This window comes from Micromesistius poutassou (genome assembly GCF_964030765.1).
Source record: "Micromesistius poutassou genome assembly, chromosome: 24".
NCBI lineage: Eukaryota > Metazoa > Chordata > Actinopteri > Gadiformes > Gadidae > Micromesistius > Micromesistius poutassou.
Window position 1 is genome coordinate 6061688 of NC_140294.1, and position 14848 is coordinate 6076535.

The 14848-nt window shown below is 40.2% G+C and overlaps 1 protein-coding gene across 4 annotated transcripts in view; it reads right to left on the reverse strand.

Annotated features, from left to right (window-relative positions):
* LOC311369505 (NLR family CARD domain-containing protein 3-like) overlaps positions 1-14848 on the reverse strand; it is a gene marked incomplete at its 3' end in the record, with an annotated part of 218310 nt that overhangs the window by 190013 nt on the left and 13449 nt on the right. The window lies entirely within an intron of this gene.

Genomic DNA, 14848 nt, shown 5'->3' on the forward strand with positions numbered 1-14848 from the left:
TTGTGTTAAGGTCAGGTTTGTTCATGCCCGTCGCCAGCCTTTCTGAAGCAGGCAGGGGCGATTCTAAATGAGCCAAATACCAGAGACAGGACCAATAGTCAACAGGTCAGTGTCAACCACTCTATTTCATCCTAGACAAACCAGAAAGGGGGCTCAATGTTCAAAATACCGGAATTGTCCTTTAAGGTGTAACCTTTAAGGTGTAGTATTATTTTCTACAGTGACAGATAACAACGAAGAGAAAGGGAGATATTTCCGACTTTTTGTGAAGAAGCACATATCAAGGTCAGGCCCAGACAGACCACAGCCCAGATATCAGCAGCCCTGGCAGCTCTCAAACTGAAGCTAGCCAGGCAAGTCAGTGTGGTCAGACACAAGGATCCAGTCTACCACCTCCAGGTCAGTTCATTGAAGTGTAGCCTCCTACTGAAACAAAATGTGATTTTTGACATATTAAGCCTCATTTTTAATATTGATTCAGCTTGTAACAAACAATGATTCTGTGATGTCATTTTACTGCTGTTTTATTTAGTTTCTTCTTTCTTTTTTTTACCGTATCTAGATTTTTTACAATGCAGTTTCATCAAGGGATGATAGTGATACAGAAATCTCTGCCTCTGAGGATGAAGACAGTGAGCCTGACCTGCTAGAAGGAGATGCCACAGAAACCCCCACCTCTACATCAATCACTACATATTGTGCACCAAAAGGACCAAGTGGTAGGCCCATAATTAATTAACTATCTATAAACCTATTTAACAGCAGCTATTCTGACATACTATAGCAGGGGTGGCCAACCCGCGGCTCTCGAGCCACATGCGGCTCTTCGGCTGATTTCATGCGGCTCTTAAGGAGCTTTCACATGACAAGCGTCAAAAATGCTTGGCTGGCGCTGCCATTCATTCCCCCTAGGTGGCGCGCTGACCGGGGGAGCCGGTTTGAATTGAAAAGAAGAAGAATAATAACGTCTGATGTGATGTCAAACGTGCGAGATGATTTGAGTTGTAAATAATTTGTAAGTTCGCTCTCAAAATGGCAGGGAAAAAAAGCACAGCCAAACGAAAATATGAAGAAGAACACAGGACGTTTTTAACAGAGTGGGAGAGTTTATATTTTTTTGTTGAACGTAATGGCAAGCCATTCTGCCTTATATGTCACTCATGTGAAAGAGTTGCTTCGAGTGGCAACAACGGAATACAAGCCAGATTTGAGGAGGATTGTTCAGGACAAGGAATGCCAGAAGTCCCACTAAAGCTGACCCCACACTACAAGATAAATGTCCCGATATCGGGGCCGATTTGCCCCTTACGAGAATCGGGGTGGCGTTCCCATGGCAGCCGAATCGGGACGAAAATCGGCCAAGATTATCCTGTCTGCCGTAGTGTTCTAAGATAGAATCTCATAAACTTAAGACCTCCCGATCTGAAAATCGGGGTTATCCAACATGTTAGATATTTTCGGCATGTTGAGTGTGTAGTCAACATAATAGCGACGCACGCACACACAAACACACACGCAAAACACACACACACGCTGACCCGAAGGTGCTCCATAATGCCAAAGCGCATTCAATTCTCACTTTTCAATTTTCGTTTCCAAATATTTATTTAAAAACGAAAATATCTGTTTTAGTGCGTGTGTGTTAAATTAAATGTTTTTATATCTTAAACAAATTCCGTTGCAAATAGGAGGCGCGCAGCATCAATATCCTAACACAGACACATTTTGCAGATTGTAAATTGACATGATACATTGTAAACGTTCACAATCCTGCTCTATGCTCTGTGATATTTTGTTTATCATCATTTCTATTAACTTCTGCGAGGCGCATAAAGTGGTCATGTAGATCGGTCGTCTGCCCGTCTATTGCGCGTATCACACATGAGCAGATCTTGCACACAACGTCAGTCGTGTCCCTTGGCTGTCCTATTTGTTGTATATTTGTTGATGTTGTTATTGTCATGCGTCTGGTTATTTGCGCATGATTAAACATGAGTCTTTATATGGCGATAAAACAAAGCTTTGTTGCGTTTTTTTTCCTTCTTTTTGAAGTGGGGATCGGGGGTGCGCCAACCCGGTTGGGACGTAAAGGGGGTGCGCAGGAAAAAAAGTTTGGGAACCGCTGCTCTAGATCTACCATCTCTTGTCTCTCGATCTCTTGTCTCGTGCTGGATGACGTAGCCTACACGGCCGAGAAATGGATAAGATTATCCTGTAGTGTGGGGTGTTCCGTCTTGTGTTCTAATCTTATGTCGGATCGGAGAGCAAAAATCGGCTGCGATTCTCGTTAAGTGTGGGGTGTACTCCGACTCAAAAATCGCATAAGATAAAAAAATCGTGTAGTGTGGGGCAGCCTTAAGCAGCATAGTAAGAGAAAAACGTTATTGAAAATTGTTAGGCCTATATTTTTGTTTGTGGACTTGCTTGAACTGAGAGTTTATGTGTGTGTGAGACAGTGCACACAATGTTAACTGTTGAAAAAATAACTGTCATTATCTTGGTGTGGGACATTTTCAATAAATCTGGCTGAGCAGAGGCCTGTGTGTGTCTGTCTCTCTCTCTGTGTGTGTGTGTGTGTGTGTGTGTGTGTGTGTGTGTGTGTGTGTGTGTGTGTGTGTGTGTGTGTGTGTGTGTGTGTGTGTGTGTGTGTGTGTGCGCGCGCGCGCATACATGATTAAGGCATGGAATGATGTTCATGTGTGCCCATGTGTATGATGTGGCTCTTTGCAGTAACACAGTAAAAAAAGTGGCTCTTAGTCTCTGACTGGTTGGCCACCCCTGTACTATAGCAAGGCACATGTGCTACTAATTCCATTAATTACCCTAAGGTCCAGATTAATCTTCACTTACACACGAAAAGCTTATTTTTGTGTGTGTGTGCACTGTAAAAAATGTCCGTAGATTTTACAGTGAAAGACTGTTAAAACATGACATAAAAAGACCGTAAACTTCAAAAAGATGTAATGCCGTTTTTGTAACAGTGAAATACCATAAATATATATATCTGCCAAAACAGTAATTTTAGAATTCTTATTCTGTAAAAAATACATTTGATTACTGTTAAACATATTAACCATTGTATTAATTACGGAAATATCCCGTAATATTGATAACAGTCAAAACAGTATCTTTTGTGGTTTCTTTTTGCAAAACATACATTTTATTACTGTTTAACTTATTAACCTTTGTGTTGATTACGGGAAAATACCGTATTATTTATAAGAGCCAAAACTGTAATTTTTGCGTAAATGTTTTGTAAAATATACATTTTATTACTGTTAAACTTATTAACCATAGTGATGATTACGGAAAAATACTGTCATATTTATAAGAGCCAATACAGTAATTTTTGCGGCAATGTTTTGCAAAAAATACATTTCATTACTGTTAAACTTATTAACCTTTGTGTTGATTACGGGAAAATACTGTATTATTTATAAGAGCCAAAACTGTAATTTTTGCGTAAATGTTTTGTAAAATATACATTTTATTACTGTTAAACTTATTAACCATAGTGATGATTACGGAAAAATACTGTCATATTTATAAGAGCCAATACAGTAATTTTTGCGGCAATGTTTTGCAAAAAATACATTTCATTACTGTTAAAACTTATTAACCATAGTGATGATTACGGAAAAATACCGTAAGATCTATAAGAGCCAAAACAGTAATTTTTGCATAAATGTTTTGTAAAAAATACATGTCATTACTGTTAAACTTATATTAACCATTGTGCTGATTACGGAAAAATACTGTCATATTTATGAGAGCCAATACAGTAATTTTTGCGGCAATGTTTTGCAAAAAATACATTTCATTACTGTTAAACTTATTAACCATAGTGATGATTACAGAAAAATACCGTAAGATCTATAAGAGCCAAAACATTAATTTTTGCATAAATGTTTTGTAAAAAATACATGTCATTACTGTTAAACTTATATTAACCATTGTGCTGATTACGGAAAAATACTGTCATATTTATAAGAGCCAATACAGTAATTCTTGCGGCAATGTTTTGCAAAAAATACATTTCATTACTGTTAAACTTATTAACCATAGTGATGATTACGGAAAAATACCGTAAGATCTATAAGAGCCAAAACAGTAATTTTTGCATAAATGTTTTGTAAAAAATACATGTCATTACTGTTAAACTTATATTAACCATTGTGCTGATTACGGAAAAATACTGTCATATTTATAAGAGCCAATACAGTCATTTTTGCGGTAATGTTTTGCAAAAAATACATTTCATTACTGTTAAACTTATTAACCATAGTGATGATTACGGAAAAATACTGTCATATTTATAAGAGCCAATACAGTAATTCTTGCGGCAATGTTTTGCAAAAAATACATTTCATTACTGTTAAACTTATTAACCATAGTGATGATTACGGAAAAATACCGTAAGATCTATAAGAGCCAAAACAGTATTTTTTGCATAAATGTTTTGTAAAAAATACATGTCATTACTGTTAAACTTATTAACCATTGTGCTGATTACGGAAAAATACTGTCATAGCCTATTTATAAGAGCCAATACAGTAATTTTTGTGGCAATGTTTTGTAAAAAATACATTTCATTACTGTTAAACTTACTTAGCATTGTGTTGATTATGAAAAAATCCTGTTATATTTATGAGAGCCAAAACTGTCATTTTTGTGTAAATATTTTGTTAGAAATACAAATTATTATATTATATTATTATTATTATACTCTTTTTCGAGATTAAAAACCTGCGGCACGATTTGATGAATGGAGCGGCATGAACGCCCTCATACGGGCAAGTATTTCTTGGGCGTAGGTCCTACATGCAAATTTACTCATGCTGCACTTCGCTCAAGTTGGAATATTTGAACTTTGCGGCGACATTTGGTGATACTTGGTCATGACAGCCAATCAGCATTCACTCACTGCAGTCCAGAGTGAACCGCAGCATGGAGGAGAAAGTGATTTCTGCCGTTTGCGGACTCCCGGAGCTCTATATCTAAATTATATAATATATAGATATCTATATAGGCTAATATAAAATATAATATCATGGCCAAATGCTGTGTGCGCCTCTGGATAATATTATGAATCTTAAAGACTGTGTCGGGTTCTCAGACGTCTCTGGTACTTCCACAACAAGTAAAGACTCGTAGTGGTGGTTTTCTCGCACATGGTTGAGAAGGAATTGGGAGAAAGTAACTTTGGCTTTGACTCCCTGAAGTGCAGATTGAACCGCGACATGGAGGAGAAAGGGATTATTGCCGTACGCGGACTCCTGCCGGCCCCCTGAGCTGAGCTCCCGGACTACCGCCAAGAGTACGCAAACGGCAACAATACCTTTTGTCGCAGTTCAATCTGTGCTTCAGATTGATGTGGAAGTATCAGAGATGTTAGAGAACCCGACACAGTCGGTATAATATCATCCGGAGGCGCACACAGCTTTTGGCCATGATATTATATTATATATAGATATCTATATATTATCTTATCCTATCTTATCTTATTTAGATATAGAGCTCCAGGACCGCCGGAGAGCCCGAAGTGTTCTAGAATATCTTATAGAACACGGCCAAAAGCTGTGTGCGCCTCCGGATGATATTATGAATCCTAAACGACTGCGTTGGTTTCTCTGACGTCTCTTGTACTTCCACAACAAGTAAAGACTGGCCATGGTTGAATATGAATCAGCAGAAAGAAACATGGCGGTCACAAGAGGAAGCCTCTCATACACACGCACGAGTAAACTCGCATGATCAAACTTGCACAAATCACTACTGCGACTGATTTGTGACTTCTCGCACAAGCAAATTCAGGCGACCACGCGAACAAGGGACAAAATGGTTTACACCAATTTTTGGTGTGAATGCAGAATAACACTTGCTTGACCAGTGCTACAGGTCGGCTCTCACGGGTTGCAGTGCAAGGTTGGTGTGCAGTGCCCTAAGGCCTAAGGGGTTGATCTGGTGTGGCTGCAGAGCAGCATTTGTGTGCAGTGCACTTGAGCTGGGGGTTTGCGGCAAATGCCATTACTGCCCGAGACGTATTATGGGAGAGATGGTCTAAACCTATATTAACCCACCTGTGCTCCCATCCCTCGGTCTCCTAAAAATTATAATAAGATAATTGATTGTGATTCTTCAGTGTCTTTCCTCTGTGGAAGCGTTAAGGTGCTCTCTATATCGTCTAACCCAGAGGCAAGGTTAATTACAATATGAAAAGCCTAGTTGAATTTAAGCATGTTTAATAGATGTCCAATTTGTTTTGTGAAGTGATGAAACAGTTTTTTATCTATATCTTTTTTTATACACTGTTTTTATACACAAGGTTAATTAAAAATGGTAAGAAAAACACATCACAATGATTTGATTGCATGCATTTCAAATATGAGTAGGACTCGTATAAGTAGGTTTTGGGCTAGCCTGGAAATCCAGGGTAGTTGTGGGCAAAAAGCGCGCCTGAATTCAAACATTAACGTTCGATTTGAGGGGACGTCCAATCAGCGCATTTCGCGGCATCGGTAGGTTACTCCCATCAGAATATTCTGGACTGCGTCCGTTACAACTTGTCCAGTTACCGTCGAAAGGTGATGTGAATTTGATCAAGGTAAGCACAGAAATATAATTGGAATTACTTTGTTATCAAGATGTTTGTGTTTAAAATGGCTGCGCTTTATTCTGAGTTTGTCGGGTCAAGTTGGTAACGTTGGCTTTTTCTACCGTGCTTTGTGAAAAAAACTGCCGTTTCTAGCAGTGTGAAGGCATGCCTGGACCTATTTCAGGCTGCAGTGCCATTCCAATGTTAGCGACGCCATTCTATGGTCAATATGTCTTTTTGACCATTGTTTAAATGTAGAACTGTTGCATTTGAGGGGTATCCGTTCAGTCTCAAAAGGCGTATGTTGTGCAGCACTGCAAGCTGCATCGCAACGAACCACGTTGTATTCTCAAGTGCGTTGAAATTGGTTGTATTGAAAAAAAACAACGTTTATATATATATATATATTATACACTGTCCCTCTTCTCACCGAGGTTTTTGTAAGAAAAACACATCACAATGATTAGATTTCATGCATTTCAAATGAGCTACGACCGTGCGAGCGCCACGTGTGCGTGTGCGTGTGAATACACATACTGTAACGCAAGTGTTGTACACTTCTTTGTTATCTGGATAACCTTTCTGTTGGTGTTATGGCGCATAACACGCAACACAATAAGGCAAGCTTGCATAAAGCTTGCATTTGGTGAAAAGGCTAGACTGCGTCGGGTTCTCTGACGTCTCTGGTATTTCCACAACGAGACTCGTAGTGGGAGTTATCGCAGCCATGGTTGAGAAGGAATTGGGGGAAAGGAACTTTGGCTTTGACTCCCTGAAGTACATGAACCGCGACATGGAGGAGAAAGGGATTGTTGCCCGCGATTGTCTCCCGCCGGAGCCCCGCTGCCGAGGCACCACCGCCTCGGCAGCGGGCAGTGTCGAGGCACCACCGCTGCCGAGGCGGTGGTGCCTGGGCAGCGGGGCTCCGGCGGGAGACAATCGCGGGCAACAATCCCTTTCTCCTCCATTGCCGCGGTTCAGTCTACTTCAGATTGATGTGGAAGTGGACGAACCAGAGACGTTGGAGAACCTGACGCAGTCGTTTGAGATTCATAATAGTCCACCGTCTGGAGGCACACACAGATTTTGGTCGTGATAATATATATATATATATGATAAGCCTATAGATATCTGTATAATATGTAGGGCTGTCAAATTAACGCTTTAATTTCGATTAATTAATCACAGAAGAATTATTATTGTTATATATATATATATTTTATTTTATTTTATTATTATTCTTTTTTTCAGATTGAGTTTTTTGGCACATAGGCCTACAGTATTCAAGAAAAAGTGTTAAAGTCAAAACAAAGTAGCCTATTGTTTATTTTTTGCCTGAAATGCATTGCATCTTGAGTGAGATGGAAATGTTATTAAAATGCACTGTATGTTAATGAAAGACATGTTTTAAATAGGAGAGACATTGAACTTTAAAGTATATGTATATTATTAATTGAATCACTCATCTGCCATCATTTATTTGAATTAAATTATTTTTATTTTTTTAAGTATGCGATTCATTTTGATTAATTAATCACAGAGCCTGTAATTAATTTGATTAATTTTTTAATCGTTTGACAGCCCTAATAATATGATATTATGATGATATAGAGCTCCAGGACTCCCACCGGAGCACCCGAGTGTTATAGCTAGAATATTTATAGAACACGGCCAAAAACTGTGTGCACCTCGCCATTGCGATACATCCACTGTAAACAGTAGCGCATGGTACCGTGGATGCAAGCTGCTCAGAGCCACACCCCCACCCTCCACTTTGACCCGCCTTTAAAAAACGGCATGTTTGTGGAAAGCTCATTGAGGGACTGGCTCGTAGTGGCTGTAATTCTGCACCAAGGCTGAATTTCTTGAACGTCTTCAAGTACTGTATTAGGGGCCCACTAACAACTAAAAGCATCCATAAAGTAGCATGCCATGGGATCTTTAAAGACCGGGTAAACCAAATTCAGTATTTTTCTTCTTATCATATTAATTAGGCCTTAAATGTGTCCCTCAAAACATGTAAAAAATATTTTTCCCATTCATCATTTCCTTGAGGAGCTAGGCCTCAGAGAATGTTCTGTGTGCAGGTTTAAAATGGGCGGGTCTACATCGATGACCGCTTTACGTAAAGCGGTCATACTCACATAAACCCGCCCCCTGCTGCCCTCTAGGTATAAATACATTAACCGCGCACTAGCATTCTGTGGTTTCACCCGTCTATGGTTTTACCGCTCACGAGTCTGGTTTGAATTGTCAGTTTGCAGCTAGCTTGCCCGTTATGCCTCTTCAACCTCGTTGGTGCATCTTCCCTGGATGCCACAGTGGGAAACGTAACGTTAACGGTTCGTTTACTTTATTTAAGTTTAAGTTTACCTCTCCGGTGATGGGCGTGGTTTCCTGGCCTGCAGCGCACACGCCCCCACCGTCCTGAGCCAGGGATTACTGCTCATTTTACATCAACTTTGAAGCATAATTTTATATACTTCGCGATTTTTTTAGTCCTTCAAATTTGGCAGGGTGGTTAATAATATATTTTCCTGTGGTATTATAAACTCAAAACCCATAATTATTCTTGGTTTACCCGGTCTTTAACGTTTACTTCTTACAGGGGACGTCCAATCAGCGCGCTGCATTTTGTGCCGTTACTACCGTCAGAATATTCTGGACTGCGTCATCGAAAGGTGATGTGAATTTGATCAAGGTAAACACTGAAATATCATTGGAATTACTTTGTTATCAAGATGTTTGTGTTTCAAATGGCTGGGCTTTATTCTGAGTTTGTCGAAGTTGGTAACATTGGCTTTTTCTACCGTGCTTTGTCATATCACGATATTATCGCAAATGCAATTAATCGTTCAGCCCTACTTCTCACTGAGGTTAATTCCACTTTTTGTAAGAAAAACACATCACAATGATTTTATTGTATGCATCTCAAATATGAGTGGGGCTTTGGTTGTGGGCAAAAAGCGTGCTTGAATGCAAACATTAACGTTCACTTCTTTTATTTTTATTTTTATATATTTTTATTTTATTTTATCCCACATAGAACACACATATAACAAACTACAGAAATGGGGGAAATAAAAAAGGTGGAACAGCACGCAGACAAACATAATAGACAAAGAAATACAAAAACGAAAAAAAAAAAAAAAAATTATAATTTTTTTTTTATAAGATTACCACAGATTACCTGTACATCTTTCAGTTACTAAGAGTCATTCAATCATTTGTGAAAAAAGATAAATAAAAAACTACTACAGCCGTACAGTTTACATGATAGAAAATAGTTAAGGGGAAAAAAAAAAAAAAGAATAAGGAGGGGAGTGTAGCCTACCCAGCCACCACCTCTATGAAGGAGCGCCAAGTCCTGTGGAAGCTCTCCTCAGAGCCCCGCAGAGTAAATCTCAGTTTTTCCAACGCTAGTTGTTGCATGGCATCTCTCCTCCACATTATGTGAGATGGTGGGTTTGCCTGTTTCCAGTTGAGCAGAATGAGTCTGCGGGCCAATAGTGTTGTGAACCTAGCCACAACTTTATTAGACCCCCTCAGGGGGCTGTTCTCCCCTGCAACCCCAAAGATGTCCAACACCGGGTCAGGGTCAAGTACATGCCCAAAGCAGTCTGATAGAGTCTTGAATATAGAAGTCCAATACTGTGACAACTTTGGGCACGACCAAAACATATGTACCAGCGTGGCTGGGTGAGTCTTGCATCGGTCACATAGTGGATCTGAATCTGGGTACATTTTACAAATTTTAACTTTAGAGAGATGAGCTCTATGCAAAACCTTTAACTGTATGAGGCCATGTCTAGCACATATGGAGGAGGTGTGGACATTCCTCTGTGCATTTTTCCATTGATCTGTTGACAGTTCTAAACCCAAGTCTTCCTCCCAAGCATTTTTTATATGGTCTAGAGTGATCTCTGCATATGCAGCTAATTGGTTGTAAATAAAGGATATCACTCCTCTCGTCGTGGGATCCACAGAAAAAAGTACATTCAATTGCATAGGTTCGGGAATATTTGGGAATGTAACTGTGTAGGACTGGATGTAACTTCGGATCTGAAGATAAGCAAAAAAGTTAGACGGTGGTAGGTTAAATCTTTTACATAACTGATCAAATGTAGGAAATAAACCATCTATGTACAAATCCCTCATTCTACTGATCCCATTACCAGACCATCGCTGGAAGGTGTTACTTTCCAACGATGGGACAAAGTGTTGGTTTGGGGACAAGGGAGCCAAGAGGGAACCCCTCAGCCAACCAAGACTGTGTCTTATCTTGGCCCAGATTCGTAGCGAGTGGTCCACCACCGGGTTATGATGGGTGTATTCGTGAGATATAGGGAGAGGGGAAAACAACAGGGCACCCATTGATGTGGGTCGACATGAGTCCTCCTCGATGTGGAGCCAAGCAGGCCGGTCATCAGACGCTTTGTACCTGTTCCAGAATGAGAGGTTTCTTATGTTGCAAGCCCAGTAGTAGTTCTGAAAGTTCGGGAGGCCCAGCCCACCAACACATTTTGGGCGCTGCAGGAAGGCCCTCCTAATCCTTGGCTTTCTTTTGTTCCACACAAACTTAGAAATTTCACTGTCCAATTGTCCAAAAAAAGATTTGTTTAGCACAATAGGGATACATTGAAACAAAAACATAAACCTTGGGAGAACATTCATTTTTACGATATTCACTTTTCCTCCCAGGGTCAATGGGAGGTGGGACCATCTCCCCAGGTCCCTGACGGTATGCTCCAAGAGAGTCTTAAAGTTTAGTTTGTACAGATCTGAGTATGTTCTATTGACCATCACCCCCAGGTGTTTAAATGAGCCCTGTACCACCTTGAATGGAAATTGGGAGTAGGATATACTCTGAGCAGCCGAGTTTATTGGAAATAATTCACTCTTAGAGAAATTGAGCTTATATCCAGAAATTCTACCAAATTCCTTCAACGAAGATAAAATGTGTGGGATTGATTCAGCCGGACTCTGAGCATATAAGAGCAGGTCATCTGCGTATAAGGAAACCCTATGTTCTCTACTTCCCCTTTGTACACCCTGAAATTGACCCGAAGATCGTAATACAATAGCTAAAGGTTCAATGACCAGGGCGAACAATAGGGGAGAGAGCGGGCAGCCCTGCCTTGTCCCTCTGTGGAGAGGAAAGGGGTCTGAGCGGAGATTATTAGTCAGGATATATGCTTGGGGGGCCTTATACAGGAGTTTCACCCAGGATATGAATCGTTTACCAAAACCAAACTTTCTCATTGCAGTAAACAAAAAAACCCACTCAACCCTATCAAAAGCCTTCTCAGCGTCCATTGAAATCAATATCTCTGGGATTGTTGGGTCTGGGCTAGGGGAGTAAATTATATTAAAAAGTCTTCGAATATTTGAGAATAAAAATCTGTTTTTAATAAATCCGGTTTGGTCTTCTGAGATCACTGATGGGAGAACTCTCTCGAGCCTAAAGGCCAGTGTCTTTGCCAATAGCTTGGTGTCAACATTAAGAAGGCTGATGGGTCTATATGAACCTGGTTCGAGTGGGTCTTTGTCCTGCTTAAGTATCAAAGAAATGGAGGCCATATAGAAAGTGGGGGGGAGTGACTTATCAGCCCCTGAGAATGATTCGTTGAAAACGTCCAGCAAAAGGGCAGAGATCTGACCCAAGAAGGCTCTGTAGAACTCCACGGTGAATCCATCTGGGCCTGGAGCCTTGGAGCTCTGCATGCATGTAAATGAATTATTCAATTCCTCAATGCTGAAGGGTTCTTCCAGCATAGCCTTATTCTCATTAGAGACTTGTGGAATAGGTAATTTACTAAGAAAGGATTCCACCTGAGTCGTGTCCACCATGGATTCTGATACATATAATTGAGAATAATATTGTTTAAACGCTGTGTTTATTTCCCTGGGATCTAAGGAAGTTTTTCCATTGCTGGTATTAATTTCAGTTATCATCTTAGAAGCAGCCGATTGTCGTATCTGCCAAGCCAGGAGTTTCCCTGGTTTCTCCCCATATTCATATGATCTATGACGGGAGCGTAACAGCTGCTGGGCAGTATCTCTTGTGGAGAGAAGGTCGAACTCAGTTTGGAGTGCGAGCCTCTGCTCAGCAAGGTCTGGGCTGGGCATAATTGAGTAGCGGCTATCAAGTTCAATAATTTGGTCTGTTATGTTGGTGATGCGCTCCCGTCTACGTTTGTTTTCAGTAGAGGAATAATAAATGATCTGACCACGTATAAAACATTTTAAACTTTCCCACAGTATACCCCTTGAGACTTCACTCGTGTCGTTTATCAACATGAAATATTCTATTTGTGTCTTAATAAACTCAGCAAATGATTCGTCTGATAACAGAACATTATTAAAGCGCCATGTTCTGGTTCTTATAGGCTTGGTAACCAGCATTTTCATAACGTGGGGAGCATGATCTGAGATGACAATAGCCTCATATTTACATTCTTGAATTAAGGGAAGTAGTTTACAATCAACCAAAAAGTAATCTATACGGCTAAATGACTGGTGAACTGGAGAAAAAAAAGAATAGGTTCGGTCTGAAGGGTTTTTAAGTCGCCATGGGTCCATAATTTTGTAAGTGGAAAGGAATGCCTTAATACATTTGGCCGACCTCGTCAGAGGCTGAGAGGAGGTAGCTGATCTATCCAGACTAGAATTCAGAACACAGTTGAAGTCCCCGCCTGCGATGAGGTAGTATTTATTCAAGTCGGGTAGAGACGAAAAAAAAGTGGTAAAAAATTTCTCATCATCAAAGTTAGGAGCATATAAACTTGCCAGAGTCACTGGGACACCAAGCAAATTACCAGTCACCACTACATATCTACCAAAGGGATCTGCGTTAACATATGAAGGGTTAAACTGGATTTTCTTATTAATTAAGATAGCTGCCCCTCGTGATTTCTGTGTAAAGTTTGAGTGGAATATTTGTCCCACCCAGTCTTTCCGAATGACAAGATGGTCTTTATCCACAAGGTGCGATTCTGAGATAAATGCAATGTCAACCTGTAAATGTTTAAGATGTGATAAAACTTGGGCCCTTTTTTCAGGCTTGTTCAGGCCCTTTACATTCCAAGAGGCATAACATATTGCATTCCCTTCTAAAGAGTTGAAGCTTGTCATGGTACCCTAAAACTTTCAAACAACACCAGTGGAGAATGACCATGAAATAAAAACAAGATATAAGGCTCAGTGGTAATAAAACAAAAGATATTCACAAAAACACTTAAACATGTACCCCCCCTCCCTCTCCCTACCCCACACGGGGCAACAAAAAAAACCTGCATGACTCCCAATGCAGGCCTTTGAGCCGTTAATGCTCCTAATTATGGTCTGTGGCAACCAGTAAGCCAGGTCCAATTGCAGAAAGTTAATAAAAGGGAAATAAATAAGTGGGGGAAAATTTGCAAATTGCAGATTCTGTTTATATTCAAGTGTCAGGCTTGTGCATACTACATTACATTTATCATACTGGTTAAATGGCTCCCCCCTCTCTCTTTCCTTCAGAGAAAAAGAAAAAAGAAGATAAAAAAAAAACAAAAAAAAAACGTTCACTTCTTACAGGGTACGTCCAATCAGCACACTGCATTTCGCGCCGTTACTACCGTCTGCATCGTCGAAAGGTCATGTGAAGGTAAACACTGAAATATCATTGGAATTACTTTGTTATCAAGATGTTTGTGTTTCAAATGGCTGGGCTTTATTCTGAGTTTATCGGGTCAAGTTGGTAACGTTGGCTTTTTCTACCGTGCTTTGTGAAAAAACAGGTGCCCGTTTCTAGCAGTGTGAAGGCATGCCTGGACCTATTTCATGCTGCAGCGCCATTCTATGGTCGATATGCCTTTTTGACCATTATTTAAAATGTATAACTGTTGCATTTGTGGGGTATCCATTCATTCTCAAAAGGCGTATGTTGTGCACTGCAAGCTGCATCGCAATGAACCACGTTGTATTTTCAAGTGCGTTGCAATTGGTTGCAAGCTGTTTTTTTCTCGGTATGCTGCATTTAAGTCCCATTTCTATCGTCACCATAATGGTGCTTCGTCAGCGGTGCACAATGTGGCTTTAGCAACATTAAAATGTACAGTTTCACCATGTGAAACCCAATGTGATGGGGTCAAAGAGTTGGTTCATCACTTGAAGCAACACATTGTAGAGGGACGTCCTGTGAATTGCCCAGTGAGAGGATGCAAAACTGTGTTCACTGTAAAATCTTCATTTACTTCCCATATGTCCAGAAAA